General features: G+C 41.8%; 1 protein-coding gene across 3 annotated transcripts in view; it reads left to right on the plus strand.

Annotated features, from left to right (window-relative positions):
* The window catches only part of LOC126470388 (beta-1,4-glucuronyltransferase 1), a 323,239-nt gene that overhangs the window by 136,244 nt on the left and 174,205 nt on the right, over positions 1-12,790 (plus strand). The gene's annotated exons all lie outside the window — the stretch shown is intronic.

Consider the following 12,790-nt stretch of genomic DNA (forward strand, 5'->3'; position numbering starts at 1 on the left):
CGTATCTCTGTATTTGAATACGCAAGCCTATACCAGTTTCTTTGGCACATCAGTGTATAGGTTCGGCTGTCTTTAATGTCTCTCATAAGATACGTCGTACGGTCAGTATTTAGTGTTCCTACTTGTCTCAAGAACCGATCTGCCACGATGTCTGCTTCTAACAGTTGTTACGTTCTTCTGTAAATTATTCGTGTTGGTATTCTGCGCCGGCCGGGTGGCCGAGCGGTTCTATGCGCTACAGCCTGAAACCGCGCGACCGCTACGGTCGCAGGTTCGAAACCTGCCTCGGACATTGATGTGTGTGATACCCTTAGGTTAGTTAGGTTTAAGTAGTTCTAAGTTCTAGGGGACTGATGACCTTAGATGTTAAGTCCTATAGTGCTCAGAGCGATTTGACTTACTGCTGTTACTGCTGCTTCTGGTACAAATGCCATGAAATTTCTCTCTGCGGGTCTGATTGGGAAGAAAGAATATACCTGGCAGCATGTAATGTTCACGCACGATGATAGGACGAACTGTTGTTGGAAGGGCGGTAGAAGCAAGAAAGTACAGAGGTCTTCGACGAGACCTTGGAGCTGGCCCACTAGGACAATTCATTCTGACATCTGGTTCTCCAGGATCTGCTTCCCAAGTGTAGCAACTATTCAAATGATGGGGTGGGTTGACATAATAAGCATAATTAACTCTAGTCCTTAGCGTCGTACCTGCTGTTCGAAAAGTTTAGCTGTTCATAACTATCATCATTGGATTTATAGACAGACAGCGATTAACAACTTGTTGGCAGTTGGTTTGTACCTGCCATATGAATGATGATTGTATTGAACAACGTCCTCACGTCTGATCTAAATCTCCATTGTTACTTTGTGATTAACATTTAAGTGGCTGGCAGTCGGTTTTTCGAAGACGTTAAAGCTATTTATCTACCGTTTCACTCTCGAACAATGCGCAGGAAAAACGAACACTTACATCTTCCGTGCTAATTCGAATTTCCCTTCTCACGTTACGATTATACTATTATCATATCCCCCTATGTAGGTGGGCAACGACAAAACAGTTGCATTCGGAGGAGAAAGTTGGTGATTAAAATTTCGTGGAAACAGCTTGTCGCATTGGTTGGCTTGTTCATACGTCGTGACATTTCTGTAGAACAGAAACCACTGGTCTTGCATGCATGATCGGGTACAGCATACCTTCTTAGAATCCTTCTGTTGAATCTTAAACATACTGTCGTTTCCTAGCTACTGACAGCATTCGTACTGACAGCATTCGTACTGACAGCATTCGTACTGACAGCATTCGTACTGACAGCATTCGTACTGACAGCATTCGTACTGACAGCATTCGTACTGACAGCATTCGTACTGACAGCATTCGTACTGACAGCATTCGTACTGACAGCATTCGTACTGACAGCATTCGTACTGACAGCATTCGTACTGACAGCATTCGTACTGACAGCATTCGTACTGACAGCATTCGTACTGACAGCATTCGTACTGACAGCATTCGTACTGACAGCATTCGTACTGACAGCATTCGTACTGACAGCATTCGTACTGACAGCATTCGTACTGACAGCATTCGTACTGACAGCATTCGTACTGACAGCATTCGTACTGACAGCATTCGTACTGACAGCATTCGTACTGACAGCATTCGTACTGACAGCATTCGTACTGACAGCATTCGTACTGACAGCATTCGTACTGACAGCATTCGTACTGACAGCATTCGTACTGACAGCATTCGTACTGACAGCATTCGTACTGACAGCATTCGTACTGACAGCATTCGTACTGACAGCATTCGTACTGACAGCATTCGTACTGACAGCATTCGTACTGACAGCATTCGTACTGACAGCATTCGTACTGACAGCATTCGTACTGACAGCATTCGTACTGACAGCATTCGTACTGACAGCATTCGTACTGACAGCATTCGTACTGACAGCATTCGTACTGACAGCATTCGTACTGACAGCATTCGTACTGACAGCATTCGTACTGACAGCATTCGTACTGACAGCATTCGTACTGACAGCATTCGTACTGACAGCATTCGTACTGACAGCATTCGTACTGACAGCATTCGTACTGACAGCATTCGTACTGACAGCATTCGTACTGACAGCATTCGTACTGACAGCATTCGTACTGACAGCATTCGTACTGACAGCATTCGTACTGACAGCATTCGTACTGACAGCATTCGTACTGACAGCATTCGTACTGACAGCATTCGTACTGACAGCATTCGTACTGACAGCATTCGTACTGACAGCATTCGTACTGACAGCATTCGTACTGACAGCATTCGTACTGACAGCATTCGTACTGACAGCATTCGTACTGACAGCATTCGTACTGACAGCATTCGTACTGACAGCATTCGTACTGACAGCATTCGTACTGACAGCATTCGTACTGACAGCATTCGTACTGACAGCATTCGTACTGACAGCATTCGTACTGACAGCATTCGTACTGACAGCATTCGTACTGACAGCATTCGTACTGACAGCATTCGTACTGACAGCATTCGTACTGACAGCATTCGTACTGACAGCATTCGTACTGACAGCATTCGTACTGACAGCATTCGTACTGACAGCATTCGTACTGACAGCATTCGTACTGACAGCATTCGTACTGACAGCATTCGTACTGACAGCATTCGTACTGACAGCATTCGTACTGACAGCATTCGTACTGACAGCATTCGTACTGACAGCATTCGTACTGACAGCATTCGTACTGACAGCATTCGTACTGACAGCATTCGTACTGACAGCATTCGTACTGACAGCATTCGCACTGACAGCATTCGCACTGACAGCATTCGCACTGACAGCATTCGCACTGACAGCATTCGCACTGACAGCATTCGCACTGACAGCATTCGCACTGACAGCATTCGCACTGACAGCATTCGCACTGACAGCATTCGCACTGACAGCATTCGCACTGACAGCATTCGCACTGACAGCATTCGCACTGACAGCATTCGCACTGACAGCATTCGCACTGACAGCATTCGCACTGACAGCATTCGCACTGACAGCATTCGCACTGACAGCATTCGCACTGACAGCATTCGCACTGACAGCATTCGCACTGACAGCATTCGCACTGACAGCATTCGCACTGACAGCATTCGCACTGACAGCATTCGCACTGACAGCATTCGCACTGACAGCATTCGCACTGACAGCATTCGCACTGACAGCATTCGCACTGACAGCATTCGCACTGACAGCATTCGCACTGACAGCATTCGCACTGACAGCATTCGCACTGACAGCATTCGCACTGATTCCTGGTATCGCCCACCACTGTGGAAAGCTGCAAAGATATATCCGTAATTCTTTAATGTGATGAAAACTCTTGTATTCGTTGACGGGAAGAAATCTTCATTTTGTACTGATGTCATACCGAAACTAGTTTTGGAGAAGTTAGTTTGCATTATTTTATGTATACATATAGTACGTTCAAAAACGCGAGAATTAATCTCAGCTGAAAACTGCTCTTCAGTGTTGCGCCGAGTAAAGGTTACTTTTAAGATGGTTTTCTCCGATATCTCATAGTAAAATAATAGAGTTCCATAAGACATCAGCTTGTCTATGGCTCTAAATACTTCGCTATCCATACTTAATCCAACTTACAAATGAAAGGAAACGGTAGAGAAGCGCGTCTGACGGCGACTGTACTTTCACTGCAGCGGCTTTGGAATTTTGCTAGCACACTTGCAGACAACGTTTAACTTCCCGTGAGTAAAGACGTGTTAGTAACTTGTGGACGTTGACTGGCTGAATCACATAGGCCGCTGTTCGACTGTTATGCAGACATAACTCAAAGTTCTGTCATGCTACGAACTCCAGAATGAGAGTTTCACTCTGCAGCGGAGTGTGCGCTGATATGAAACTTCCTGGCAGATTAAAACTATGTGCCCGACCGAGACTCGAACTCGGGACCTTTGCCTTTCGCGGGCAAGTTTGGAAGGTAGGAGACGAGGTACTGGCAGAAGTAAAGCTGTGAGGACCGGGCGTGAGTCGTGCTTCGGTAGCTCAGTTGGTAGAGCACTTGCCCGCGAAAGGCAAAGGTCCCGAGTTCGAGTCTCGGTCGGGCACACAGTTCTAATCTGACAGGAAGTTTCACGCTACGAACTGACAGCAGAAATACACGCGCAGCGAGCAGCTACAAATGTTGAGACACTGTCATTCAGTGCGTCGCTGTGTAATTGGCGATTTAAACCGTGGAACATTTAGGAACTCTGCGCCAACTGGAGAAACGCTGTAACTGAATCACCATAGGTAAACGAAATTAAATCAACTTTTGTTTTATTACGACTGATATCAAAGATAGTTTCCAAAGAAATAAAAACACAGGGGACGTAAAAATTTCTTGGCCTTACACTGACATAGTTTCGAAGTAATAAATGCAGTTTCAGCGTAGTTCGCTGTTGGGTCATTGAGTGAATTCCATTCCCATTAAATTTCTAAACTGCTCCGAAGAAATCAACGAAATCTGCTCACCGTGTCATTGTAAGGGAGTCTGAGACTTCACGGAAATATATGTATACTTCCGTGGAACTGAAAAAACTGATTATACCATAGTCTCGTAGATACGAAAAGGTTCACGAATAGCTCACGCTACAGTTCCTAACAACCAGAGATCTGTTCGAAAAGTTTCGCTCTCCCTTAGCATAAGCATTCGACGTAAGTCATAGCGCTGAGCAAAGCCGATAAAAATCTGCAAAACAGGCTCGTGGGATATACTCAAGTCTTGTCAGCCAACTGAGTTTAGTTTCTGCTGTGCTCGTCCTGTCGCTCCGTCCCCCACAAAATGCAACAACTGTGTGGGCGATGACTCAGTGATCGATACGATTGAATAAATGCTTTGTGGTCCGCCCGCAACCAGCGGCAGCTGCGAATTTTCACACGTTTAACAGTCCTTCCGTATGTTGGTCAGGAAATGCTAAACTGAATGCTGATTCACAATTCAAAGGAATAACTAGTGGTACCGACCTTGTTATTCCCTTAAGACTGGCTGCACGATCAGTTAAAGTAATGTATTTGTAATAGGAACAGAAGCGTAAGACTTATTAACTAATAGGTGATCTTCACACATTTCTACTAACACAAATAGGCGTTAGCGAAGTTCTGGCTGACAATATCTGCTTAAAAAGAACCCTTAATGTAATATATGTATATATGGCCTCGTGGTTTGAGGCGTCATGTCACGGACTGTGCGGGCCCTCCCGCCGGAGGTTAGTCATCCCTTGTGTGTGTGTGTGTGTGTGTGTGTGTGTGTGTGTGTGTGTGTGTGTGTGTGTGTGTTTCTTCTTAGCATAGGGTAGTTTAAGTAGTGTGTAAGTCTAGGGACCGATGACCTAAGCAGTTTGGTCCCTTAGAAATTCACACACACATTTGAACATTTTTTTGTAATACGTTATATATGTGTTAATGTAATATATGTAGAAATATCCGTTAGATTTTATTGCAGTAAAGTCGATAATTCAAAAATAATGGTGTAGCTACACGTAACTTCAGCCACTGATCTGCAGAAAATAACACTTAGCTCGTTTTCACGGTAATGGACTAACCTTGATACAGTAAAAGTAGCTAGTCTTATTTATTTTTGACGACAGATTTCGGTTAAACCATCTTCAGATCAACTTCTCGTTGCGTCCTCACACTCATACTGCGTCTCTGGGTCGGCTGTTAATAAATTAGTCTTGGATTCTTACAACGCCATCGTTCCACAGTTTTGAGTAGAATCTCCGAAACCGGTCGCAAATTAAAAAGCCATTTGGATTCTATCAACATTAGTTTCGGTTAGCGGTCGCTGTTGCTCCATATACGCTATGTCAAAATTTATTGGTAGAAAATAACTGTTGGTATTGAACAATTCTCACTAATATAAGTATTATGAGGAATTTTTCGTCATAAAGCGTAATTTCTTTCTCGTAGTGATCTACTGAGAGACTGTACCTTGACGACATTTAACGACATCAGCTTCTGCCAAAATACCGAGAATAGTGTTCATTTTCAACGTTATTATTCACTTGATCGCTCGTTAAAATTAATTACCTTGATGGTTTAAGGAGCTCCGGAACGCCCTATACTTGCAATGTTAAAATAACGCTTATAAATTACATCTTTTCTCACAAAGTATTTGAGGTAGGAAGTTGAACTTTTTACAGATTTATTGGAATATGGGCTACAACTTAACACAGGGATTTTACAAAATTTTAGTTCAGTTATTAAAGATGATTTTTTTTCAATTGCAAAAAAATGTTGTGAATTTTCATTACAATTTTTTATTTATATATTCAAAAATATACAGTTTTTTGGAAAAAGGCTGTGTTAAATTATGCAGAAGGTACTGTGTAACATTTACTGAAAGTTTGAAACAAATATGTTTGGAAGATACTTAGAAAACATGTAATTAGTATGAGAAAATAAAATTTTGGGAATCGAGCGACAAAGATTGGATGCACTTTTTAGTGCATTCCAGGTCCATAGGATGGATTATCTTCATCCTCTGCAAACTCCTCCTCCAGCTTCCTCTTGTTCCTCCTCCTGTTTACTCTTGCTTGTATTTCTAGACTCTTTACAGCCCTGTCTGCAGCCCGAAGGCGTTCCTTGTCTAAAGCAAGCACCGCTAGTACCATGTTAGAACCTATCTTCATTCCCATATTTCTAAATACCTTGCACCTTACAATGTTGCCATCATTGAAAGTCGCAACAGCATCATACACACCAAAGTGAAGTGTTTCTATTCCAACAAATACAGTCTTGGGGATTCTCGACCATATAACACTATTTACACTTTCATTGGGGTTTTGAGTTTTTCCGTGAATACACTTTTTCAACAGTTCAGGTGCTGCTAAGTCTCTGAAAATAGGTTTTATCACCTCCATTATTGCATGAGGCAGACTATGCTTATGAGTGTACACTTCACCAGTCAGCAATCCTTTGTTATATTTACACCAACTGTCTTCTTCTTTGGGACACAAGCTATGTTGGGGATTTTCATCGGTTGAAGAAGTATGAAAAAAAAGAGCCCAAACAGCCTTCTTCATTTCGTCGACACTTTGTGTATTTTGCCTAATAGCCATGCCATAATAGTTCTGTATTTTGTCAATTACACTGTCAGTTAACCTTCCCTTCCCATCCAACCCTTTACCATCACTGAGTTTTTGTTTTTTGTACGAAGCTTTCAGTCGCCGAAGTCTTGTTCTCATTCGCTTCTGTACGTGTCCAATACACTCGAATTTCTGCACAACAACATCACCATAGGGCTTCAGGCCTTGAACATGTTTGAAACTTTTAGAATCACCGTCACCAAGGTAATTAACATATCGCACTTTATCACACGCCTCAGAACGCTGGAATATACTGGCAACACCAGCCACTTCCATTCCTCCACTACTGCCACTATGGTTAGCTTTGCAATTATTTTCATGTGTACCTTTATATTTTTATGGACATCTACAATACTTTGATATTACTGCTACATCTAAAACTTTCCATGTATACATACTGGTGGCAGATACTACACCATGAAGAGATGTGTGTCCCCGTTTATGCCAGGTACCATCGAACGCTGCAGTCAAATCTCCGTTACCATTATTTTCCATTACTGCCTCTTCCACAGCGTTCGTCATAGATTCTATACAGACATCTTCTACTTTAGACCCTATTAATTTATTATAGGTCGTAAACTTGGTTGGGGGATTGGAAGATTCATGATGCCACAGAAAATTGCACCTGCAGTAGCACCCTTACCAACTGAACGCAAGGAATAAACAAATCTAATGTTGTGTTTGTAGATTTTGCTACCATTTTCTTCAGTTGCAGTTACTGCAACACTGTTCCAAAAGGTGGTCATGCATGAACACTTATCACATTTCAGTTGTATTTCACTAGCAAGTCCTACGTGCTTTATTATGGAGAGTTCCAGACCAACTTCACTACAATGAATACATCTTACACAGTTTGAAAAAATTCCTTTGAGAACCGACATACCAAATATTTCATTCACATCCGATTCGCCCATAAAACATTCATAGTTTTCACTCATTGAACCAAGCTTCTTCTGTGAAGTATTTTCTTTCCCACTTTGACTGCTATGGGCAGGTGTACTTGAGAGGTTAGGTTCACTCACTAGGTTATCGTCTTTATTGTTTACAGTAACAACACATACCTTTGGCTTTCCAACATTTCTCCTTTTCTTAAAAGCCTTCAGAGGATTTCTAATAACTTTACTTTTACTCATTATTATACTTCAACAAAACAGAGACTCAAGAAACAGAATTAATTACGAATATTTTCGAGATAACGACAGAGTAAACATGAAACAATCGACAATCACACCAGCGATATATATTGAACCATCACAGGTTAGCCACAACACATACTTTCTCACATCACTAAAATGTACCTGATGAACACGGACGTTAATAATAACACCATTTGACAGCAGTTTAACAGCGCCACAGTGGGTCACGCCCATGTAGAACACATTTGAAAAAAAACATTAAAAATAGTTGCAGTCTTCGGAATTGAATAAATTATATATCTATTAAAAGGTAAGTCTGCAGATTCAGAAAACACAAAAAAGTAAAAATGGAACTTTACATGATTTTGAGCCTTTCCGGAGCCCCTTAAGCAGTTATTAGTGTTCAACCTGTGGAGTAACAACTACCATCTAATCTTAGAGAAAATAGCATAGTCACTCTTTTTTTTTATGTATTACTTTCCTTTATCGCTGCACATGCCATATACAGGAAGCGATAAGTTTCCTTAGAAGTACAAGAATTGAATTTTTCAACTGACCATTGCGTATCGTGAAAGTAAATAATTCAACATGACGTTGATCTAAGACAATTGTCAGAAATTGGTTTTTGTTAATATTTAGCTAATTGTTAATAGTTTCAGATTAATAGTAGATTGCTTCTGGGGTCAGTCACTGGATAGCCGTCGTCCTTTCAGACTTCGTGAGACTTCATGACTACATACATTCGGCATCCAGATAACAGCGAGTCTCGGATCTCGAAGTCAACCACAGGACAAATAATTGGGTTTTGTGTTAGTAAAGTATATTTTGCTGTCACATGACTGTCAACCAGAAATTTACTTGCCAAATCCCATTATCATTCGTTGTCGAGCAGAAATGAAAATCTGACGTCTCCTCTTTTTCTAGTTGCATCATTTAACTTATGCTTTCTTCCTTTGCTCTCTTCCTTTATTACAACAAATATTCCGTGTGATCCAAATGATCGATAACACTAAGGATATTGTATTACGTCACGTTACTTCCTAAAGAAGAGAAATATAGCCTCTTGGTTCGTGTAACAAACTGCAGTGTTAACAATCAAAGTGGTACATAAATAAGCACAGTCATGAAAACTGAAAAAAATCTAGATCAAAAATGTATTTCGAATCAGAGTAAACTACGGCATTATCAGAATACTCGCGTAGCTTTCCGCCCATTGAATTTCACAACGCCTTCACTCAGACCTTTACAGGAAAAAAAAAATTCGGTTACTTCCGTGTACGTCCCCCAACACAGTGATTTCAATAACACAAACCTGCCAGCAGTTCAAGAAGTTGTCCTTGCGCCCCCCCCTCCCCCCCCCCCCCCCCCCCACACACACACACACAGGAGGGGGTGAGGAGGGGGCTAGGAGCGACGAAAATAGCTTGATAGTTTTAAAGTACGTCTTACATCCGTTTTAGAGGCAGTAAGTTAGTCGCACCCCTGAAGCGAGTGCCTGTACTGATGTAATCGCTGTGCAGGGCCTACGGCTACTGGCAGCAAATCATTAGCCCAGATCTCGCGGCATACGGTTGTTGCTGGAAACTGGTCTTTCACCCATTCTCCTATGTACGGCTATTTGTAACGCTGTCCTGGATACTGTAAAGCGGTTCAGATTTGCGGTGAAACGTGACAAATAATTGGAAATAGCTGCGACATGACGTTAAAGTCCACGGACACACATTCGGATTCACCAGACACTGTAACTGCGTAACGTGTGTCGATAAAAGTTTGCATTTGCGTAGTTGTTCGTGCACTGAACATTCATTCGGGATCATTTGTTTCAGACACCTCTGAAGTCGTTCAGATTTAGATATTCGTAGTTTCCTTAAATCGATCAAAGCAAATGCCTATAAAAAGGACACACATCTGCCTCCTCCCCCACCCCCCCCCCCCATCACAAGTCTTCGGTCAGTGCTCCGTCTACAAGAATTCTGTTATCCGGAACTAGGAACCTATACCTAGATTTCTGTACTACTTAATGTTCTCACAAGCTCAATTACATGTGACTACTCCATGAATTACATGTAATATGTCTGTTACTCTACTACCACTAGAACAACTAGTTGCTCCTCATAATGGTCTTGTGCGTATCAGAAACCTTCAGAAGAAATCGATTTACATTAAGACGCATTTAAATGTCTCAATTCTTGCCAGTAATTTCCATCTTAAACCAAGAGGACTCCGTCAGTTTAGTTCAGTCAGTGGTTTGAGCTTTCTCATTCTTGCAGACCTACGTTGCTGGCGACAAGATGATTTCAAACTTAATTTTAAGTAGTGCGCTGTGCTGTAACATTCGTCAAGAGTAGTTTTGTCCACATTATCAAGACGGAAGCAGAGCTGCAAGTCTGTAATCGCACAGAACATAATTTTTTGGTCCCTAAGTAACAGCCAGCGTAAACAGTCGCTAACAGTTGCTAAAAACTAGACAGATAGAAGATTAAAGCTTCCAGTTACTTAAATGGAAAAACTTCGTAGAAGACTGATCGTTCATACATAACTGTTTTACTATATTTAACTTCCTTAAATGGAAATTATGAAGTTTATTATTAATCATGTAATTTATGTAAGACAGTTAAGAGCAGGTTAGATAACAAGTGATCACCTAGGTATAGCACTATTGGGGTAGCATCTCGCCAGATTCCTCCAAACTGTTAATCCCCTCCAAAGGAGTTTATCTGTAGTTCAATGCAGTTCCTAATTGCGGACACTGCTTGGCATTTCTGTTTACGGGAATTAGTGTCAGTGTGTGTAGAGCACGAGAAAATTGGTTGTAGCAGAGAGAGTTGAAGCCAGAAATACTTAGAGCCATATTACAAGAGGCAAATTGAGATATTTAGTCTCACAGTTAAAGGTCTGAACTGAAGAGTGTTACAGACAGTACCTACCAATAACCCACAGGTTGACGTACATGCAGTGAGGCCTTCAGCTAGTACATAGCTTTCATCAGATGATCAGACGCAGCGTAATGGCATGTGCTCATTGGTCAACCCTTCTTAATAAAAACATTTTGTAGGACTCCTGCACTGTTTTGTCACTGTACTGTTCCGAGTGGTTCCCCTTTTAGCGTACGTGTTACATTAACGAATACGGGGCCTCTGACTACTGTGAGATAGTTGAGTGTACGTATTTGCTAAATGTCATCATGCTGATGGACGATGTCTTATCTTGATTTCATTGTGATGACCGTTTAAAATAACTCTACTCCAAAAAATACTTATTGGGATACGTAAAAGATAAGGCAGTCTTATATACATGATGATTGCGTCGTTTTAACAAAGTTTTTAATTGATTCGCCACCGTTTCGAAATATCGATAGCAGATAAGACAATCTTCACTAACGAAACCTGTTGGCGGCGGCGGGGACGGCGGCTGCTGCTGCTGCTGCTGCTTCTTACACAGACTGTGTATAACAGGCCTAAAATGGTTTCAGGCAAATACGAACTCATACTTCGTCGACATGGTTGACCATCCCCTCGAAACACCCACGTAATCCGAGCATTTTAAACACCAGCAGCGCATGTGTGAATTCATCATTCTCTGATACCAAAAGAGAAGAAAGAACATCAATCAAGTCCGTTCTGTAAGGACTCAACTCTCTAAAAACATTTGAGGAATGACTTGTACCTAAATTTCTTGTAGAACGCAGTCTGCTAAATGTCGACTGCCACTGTTAGTTCGTTTAACTCTGCACGAATGACCGTAGATATTAGACATTCTAACGTAAATGGCGTGTCGATGGAAACTGTGAAACCTGATATATGAATTATTTGCATCTTCTACGCCCTCTCTAATTCGTATAACCATAGATGTCAGTTGAAGGGTTACCTTAGTTAGAAACTATATCATAATGATCAACTATATCATTAATTTAACAGTAAATGATTCCCGACTCTTTGATGGTTTCTATTTATCAAGTTTATTCCCACTGCGTTATAAATTCATGGTTTTTCCTAAGGGATGGGAATTACTGTAAGCCGAATGAAGCCAGAGAAAGCTAAATGACCAGTTCGCTGATACGTGTTAAAGCATATATTCAGACATTTCAATGAACGTCAGAGGATTAGCACAAGGCTTTTGATAGATAGCGTGGAAATAAACTTAACAGGATTAATATAATCTTACTGAGGAGCCGAGTCTCCCATAGTTGAGCTCTAGCCCATTATGTGTAGTGTCGCGTCCGGAAGGAGGGAGCCGGCCGGTGTGGTCGTGCGGTTAAAGGCGCTTCAGTCTGGAACCGCGTGACCGCTACGGTCGCAGGTTCGAATCCTGCCTCGGGCATGGATGTGTGTGATGTCCTTAGGTTAGTTAGGTTAAATTAGTTCTAAGTTCTAGGCGACTGATGACCTCAGAAGTTAAGTCGCATAGTGCTCAGAGCCATTTGAACCATTTTTGAACCGGGAGGAGGAGCGGCTTGGCTTTTTCAACTGACCATCTGGTCATAAAAATTCAGGTTTTCTGTGTTG

Source organism: Schistocerca serialis, chromosome 3, assembly GCF_023864345.2.
Source record: "Schistocerca serialis cubense isolate TAMUIC-IGC-003099 chromosome 3, iqSchSeri2.2, whole genome shotgun sequence".
Lineage (NCBI taxonomy): Eukaryota > Metazoa > Arthropoda > Insecta > Orthoptera > Acrididae > Schistocerca > Schistocerca serialis.